A 7,350-nucleotide genomic window follows, 5' to 3' on the forward strand; every position below is an offset into this window, starting at 1 on the left:
GCTAGTTATTTGTTAGTAGTTATGAAAATGAGTAATATTTCCATATGTGCCTAATACTTTAAAGACCAAGTGACTTACACACTGCTGCATGACATTAGGTGAAATTTTAAATGTTGTTGAAATTTGTCTTTGATAGTTGCTCTTTAAGTTGCGCATCTTTTTTTAAATAAGAAATATCTTTATTAATTTGTCACATATGACATAGGCAGCCATACATTTATATAAACAAAAACAAACTGTATTGACATAATTTTAGTTGCAAACATTATACATTACAAACCATAATGGCATAATTGTAGTTGCAAACATTGTACATCACTTATAATATATCGAGCCATTATCAGTCAAACATTACGTAGCTCATTCAAATCCTGCTTTCTTTTAAATCTTGTTCCTCCTCTGTGTATATTGTTCCTAAATTTCCAATTTTTCCTATGCAATTTGCTCCTACCCTTTTCTAAAGATCCCGATTCCAGCTGTTTTAGCTTTGTTACTATATTCACTACTTCTAGTAAATTTGGTTTACGCTTAGATTTCCATTTTCTAGTAATTGCTTTTTTGGCAGCCACCATAATTAGACTCAACAAGACCTTACTATGTCTAGGCAAATCATAGCTCAAAAAATCATTTCCTTAGTTACACCAATTTTCTCACCCAGTATCTCTAACAGAGCAGTCTGCAGTAAATCTTTAAAGTCTGCCAACTCATTACACTCCCAGAAAATATGTTCCCAATTACCTCTTTCTTCCCCATCATACTGCATATTCTCATATTTGGAGTCTACTTGGGGTATAAAAATACTTTTGTAAATACTTCCAAGCAAAGACCCTAAATATTCTAGACTTTGGGAGACAAACATATATCCGCCATTGTTTCTTTGTGAACTGCTTATCCAATCTGTCTTCCCAATCCTTTCTAACCTCCTCTGATTGGTTTTTATAGTTATCATGCAATATTTTATATGCTCTACTAATTATTCCTTTAAGTTGCACATCTTGAGAGATATCCAGTATTTTTTGCATTGCTAATTATAAAATTAAACATATGTTTTATTATTTCTTTAACTATCTCAATTAACATGCACTTATTTTTGTCATCATGTGAAACAATACGTCTGGTTAACAAATATGTTCTAACAGTATATGTCTAGGTTATATAGTTTTCAAGATATGAAAATTTGTTTGTGAAAGTTCAGTAAAAATTATATTTGGGGGTTTATATGCATTATAATATACCATGGTATTTATGGAGAAGACTATGACTACACTATTATCACAGTAAAGAATAGTTCTTACTAATAAAATTATTTGTGCAGTGTTAATAGCTTTTATTGTTCACAAAATATTTACATTTGTTTATATTATGCTTTTTAAGCTTATTTTTCAGAAAATGCTTTGGAATGCAAGATGTGTTTATGCTGCTAGAGGTATGACATTCCATACAATATAAGTATTAACAAGTTAATATTAAATGTTCCAGTTTTATGTTAGTTTTACACTTTATTCAGATTATTAAACACATACCTGCAGAGTGAAAACACTTACTTTTTCCCCTATAGATTGGCCTCCATTCAGAATAGAAGATTTGCTACCAGGTTGTATTCTACTCTGATTTTTGTTTTAATGAATAAAAACAAGACCTTAAGTGCAGTCTAGTTTTAACTTACAGAAACGTATTACATTAAAAAACTTAGCAAATTGTATTAAGGGAAAAGTCAAATGTAAATGTTAACCATAATTCAATCAGAATCTGACAGTGAAACAAACAGAATATCTAAAAGGAACAGTTTTGGTGTGAAGAAATTACACACACTGCAAATTAAATTTTCCAAGCATGTATGACATCCTAAGGAGCCACAGAAAGAAATAGAATGGGAACCTGGATTTTAAATTATACACACTGCAAATTAGATTTTCCAAGCATGCAAGATATTCTAAGGAGCCATAGAAAGAAACATAATGGGAATCTGGATTTTAAGAAATGTCACTTTTTTATGTAATGAAATTTTATATACATATATATATATATATATATATATATATGTAGGAGTGCTACAGAATCCTGAAAGCCCAAAATCCTGAAGACCAAAATCCTGAAAACACACAGGATACCAACACTTACTATATTCCAGCACAAGTACATACAGAAACAAATAAAACACAAACCGTATTACTCTTCTCCAAGTATAAGCAGGGGGGCAAGCCACCTTGCACCCCCACACCCCCTGCTACTAAAATATATCAACTCCAAGATTGCACTTAGTGTTCGGTCAGCTTACGGAACTAATTGAGCTACTCACACCCCTGTGTTCAACCTTGATTGGCAGGAAGCATGTCGACATTGAAGCCACTACTGGAGGTACCGAAAGGTTTGTGGCTTCTAAACACAAGAGAAAAAGGCACAGTTGTGGATTTAGCCCTACGTTGCCTGAGGATGCGGAACCGAATGGTAGCATTTTCGACCCTGCCAATACACCGTTGTTGCTACTTCCTTCTGTGGAACGAAATAAGAACAGTTACGCTGGTGCTACGACGAATGGTCGAGCTCTTATTACTAACACGCTAGACAAAGGTGCTATAGGTACTGTTTCCACTTCTCCGTGTAACAAGAATATTCAGGACTGGTTAAAAAGTCCTCATAATTTCAACTTTGACTGTAAAGAAGATGGTGTACCACCTGATGGTGATTCTTACGTTTTAAAAATTGATAAATTATCAGGACTTATGTGTAAATACAAAACGCTGGGTATTGAGAACTGTTATTTAATGGAATGTATCAAGCAGAAAATTGTCCCAAAAGGGCTTAGGGTATGGAAATACCCAAATAATGTAGAACCTGGCTCTGACTTTCATAAGGAACTTATTGATGCGTTTAATAATTGTGGACTAGAGATTCTTAGGCTCATTATTAAAGAAAACAATAGGATTTTAGAGAATTTAGAACATGAGATTGTGGTTTTAGACAGTTTTATTAAAAAAGATCTGCTTTTTGAAATTAAACATGAAAGAGATAGGTACTACAGTCTTAGGTATGATGTAGATTCCAAATGTAAAACATTGGAACAAAGGAAAATTAATAAACTAAAAAGAGAAATTGAGGAATACCAGAAAAACACTAGCTATCCAGAGCCACCTTTTAAGAGATGGGAACATAATGACAGAATTAATTTCAAAAATGAAACTAGGTATAATAATAAAAAGAGTTTTCGGAATGAGGAACAATATTGGGGAGATTATGACACTGATTTTCCACCCTCAGAGAAGGAAGATCAACATGTTAATAGGAACAAACAGAGGTTCCAAAATTTTCAAAAAAGGGGGGGGAGAAGGGGGAGAGGGAGGTATTAACAACAAGGCACCATACCCCCACCCCCATCCCCACAATTTCGCATTCCTTTGATAATGGCTCAGTGGATGGTATACTGCGAACTGGTACTACACATACCTTTAGGAATTTCTCTATATACAATTTCAGTGATATTCTCATTAATAAAGTGCACTTTGAGCTACTCAGTAAAGGATTTAAATTTATTCCTAATGTAAAAGGGGACCTTGTACAAACAATTATAGATATGAAGTTATTTCTTAGGAAGGTAAATTTGAAAGCCATTTTGCCCCCAATGCCTCCTGATTCTGACCTTCAGCACCCTACTCTTACCAGGCACAGTACTTTTAACCCCCCTTTCCACCCACAAATTAGGAATCTGGATATGGTTCTTGAAAAGGAAATTAGAAAGGAATTTAATCAGAACATTAAGGAATATAACCTTTCTAAACAGGAATTTGAGACTTTGAATGATTTAAGGTGGAATACTGGAATCAGAATTATGAAACCAGATAAGGGAGGGGGCAGTTATTATGGACAACATTATTTATGAAGGGAAAATGAATAGTATCCTCAGAGAAGAAACTAAATACAAAAGTGTATCATTAAATGAGGTGAATCTGGCCTATCACAAAATAGATATTGTACATGATAATATGCTGATGGAGGGCACAATAGATAATAAGATGTATACATTTTTATCTGTACCTAAGCCGAAAATTCCTATAATTTTCGGAATACCAAAAGTGCACAAGAATGTATGTGACCCCCCATTAAGACCAATAGTAGCAGCAGATGGCTCAAAAATGCTTCCTATGGCCAAATACGTAGATCTAAAGACGAAACACATTTGTAATAACAACAAATTTATACTGAAGGATTCATGGGATTTGTTGAGAAATATTACCCCTGACCTCCTGTCTGAAGATCTTATCTTTGTCACAATAGATGTTATTGATCTTTTCACTTGTATACCCCATGATGAGGGGTTGAGAATGTTTGAAGATATGGTGTTTGCTGATAAAATTCTTGCACATTCGGAGAAGATAGCAATAGTAGAACTAGCTGACACTGTACTTAAGTACAATTTTATTCTTTTTAATGGTGAATACTACCAACAAGTACAAGGAGTTTCAATGGGCGCGGCATGCACACCTACTTACGCTAATATTGTGTTAGCTAGTTGGGAATTTTCATATGTTTTGAATTCAGTATACAATCAATATTGGTCACTATATAGACGCTATTTGGATGACATTGTTATTTTTTGGACAGGGGGCAAGGACAAATTGTCTGAATTTCTTGATTATATTCAGGGTACTACAAAAATTTTTTGAAATTTACATACACCACCTCCACTGATAGGTTACAATACCTTGATATAGAAGTTTATAAAAGTTTGAATAAAAATGACCTAGAAACAAAGGTATTTAGAAAGAGCACTTTTTGTAATTCTTTCCTGCATTTTACTAGTGCACACCCCCCACACTGCAAAAAGAATATAGTTAAGGGGCAGTTTGTGAGGGGGTGTCGCATGACTAGCAAGGATGAAGATTTTTTTACAGAATGTAATACCTTGGAAGGGATGTTCTGTGCAAGGGGTTATTCACCTGAGTTTGTTAAAAGTATTAGAACAGAGGTTGAGCAGAGTAGAACAACTAAATTTAAACCTATAAAAGGTAGTTCGATAGATACCAAAGGCTGTATTAATGATACTGGCAACATTGCTAATTATTGCCATTCCAGTAGGAAGAAACAAAATGTAGAACCATACTATGAGTCAGCTTTGATTTTGGAATATAACATGTTCAACTCTAATGTGAAAAAGTTATTCCAGACTGAATAGGATAAATTTGTATCCTTTTCAGATATTAGGAATATTAATGAATGTACCCCAAAAATTGTTTATAGGAATGCATGGAGTATCAAGAAAATACTGGAGAACAACAAGGTTACTGCTTGTGACAACACTATTAATAGGGTTGTACTAAGTAAAATTACAAATGGAACCTACAAATGTGGACACTGCAAGCAGTGTGAATATATCCTTAATAAAGGAGAGGTTTACCTGGATGGTAGGGACATCAGCATTAATAGTACAGGTCATTATAATTGTGAAACAAAGGGGGTGGTATATATGGCCATATGTGTTAAATGTAGTTCATTTTATATTGGTAAGACGGAGAGGGTGCTGAAGAAAAGAATTTACGAACATATGTATGAGATATCTAAGTATATAGAAACAAATGCCCTGTACAAGCACACTAGAGTATGCAATGACTCTAAATTTTTGTTTTTTGTGCTTGAGCAGGTTAAAAAGGAGATGAGAGGAGGCTTATGGGAGGAATGGCTTGAGTATAAAGAATTATGGTGGCAAATTTTGTTAGAAGCCACCAAGTTACATGGGCTAAATGAGCATATTTCATTGTCCCCTGTTTTAAAGTTGAGAGCAGCTAAAATTTTGTATAAACTTGTATAGTTACTGTTTGAACAGTAGATGGTGCTAGTTAGATGAAAGCAGATTGCATTGAAATGAAATGAATAATACATACTTTTAAACTTGGTTTATTTATGTAATTTATTATTCATTTAAACAAATTTATTATTTAATTTTTTATGACGTATTATATACTAATTGTTTTTAAAGTTTTTTAATGTGATATAATGTTTTAACATGAATTAATATTGTACTAAGTTTCAATTATGATTTGTTTTAATATATATGAGCCTTTAGTTTTAACTGGTTAAGGTAGGATGCAAATATTGTCATTGGTTAAATTGAATTTAATTGTCCTATTTAATCATTAATCAATTTTAATTAACTCATCTGATGAAGTCTTTCTTTGGCTGTGGACGAAAACGCATTTGTTCTGTAAAGCGTTTATGTGGATTTACTTGTGTTGCTGTATTAAAAGGGTTTTTCGTAGCTGGTGCGTTTTTTCCATCTTGTTGGATATTCTTAATTATTAAACACATACCTGCAGAGTGAAAACACTTACTTTTTCCCCTATAGATTGGCCTCCATTCAGAATAGAAGATTTGCTACCAGGTTGTATTCTACTCTGATTTTTGTTTTAATGAATAAAAACAAGACCTTAAGTGCAGTCTAGTTTTAACTTACAGAAACGTATTACATTAAAAAACTTAGCAAATTGTATTAAGGGAAAAGTCAAATGTAAATGTTAACCATAATTCAATCAGAATCTGACAGTGAAACAAACAGAATATCTAAAAGGAACAGTTTTGGTGTGAAGAAATTACACACACTGCAAATTAAATTTTCCAAGCATGTATGACATCCTAAGGAGCCACAGAAAGAAATAGAATGGGAACCTGGATTTTAAATTATACACACTGCAAATTAGATTTTCCAAGCATGCAAGATATTCTAAGGAGCCATAGAAAGAAACATAATGGGAATCTGGATTTTAAGAAATGTCACTTTTTTATGTAATGAAATTTTATATACATATACATATATATATATATATATATATATATATATATATATATATATATATATATATATATATATATATATATATGTAGGAGTGCTACAGAATCCTGAAAGCCCAAAATCCTGAAGACCAAAATCCTGAAAACACACAGGATACCAACACTTACTATATTCCAGCACAAGTACATACAGAAACAAATAAAACACAAACCATATTACTTTTCTCCAAGTATAAGCAGGGGGGCAAGCCACCTTGCACCCCCACATCCCCTGCTACTAAAATATATCAACTCCAAGATTGCACTTAGTGTACTGAAGTGCAGTCTCGTAGTTGTTATATTTAAGTAGCAGGGGGCGTGGGGGATGCAGGGGGGCTTGCCCCCCTGCATATAGTTGAAGGGTAATATGTTTCTGTATGCACTTGTGCTGGAATATAGTAAGTGTTGGTATCCTGTGTGTTTTCAGGATTTTGAGTTTTCAGGATTTTGGTCTTCAGGATTTTGGGCTTTCAGGATTCTGTAGTGCTCATATATATATATATATATATATATATATATATATATATATAT

Source organism: Protopterus annectens, chromosome 16.part0, assembly GCF_019279795.1.
Source record: "Protopterus annectens isolate FY-2018-M chromosome 16.part0, PAN1.0, whole genome shotgun sequence".
In the NCBI taxonomy this organism is placed as follows: Eukaryota; Metazoa; Chordata; order Ceratodontiformes; family Protopteridae; genus Protopterus; species Protopterus annectens.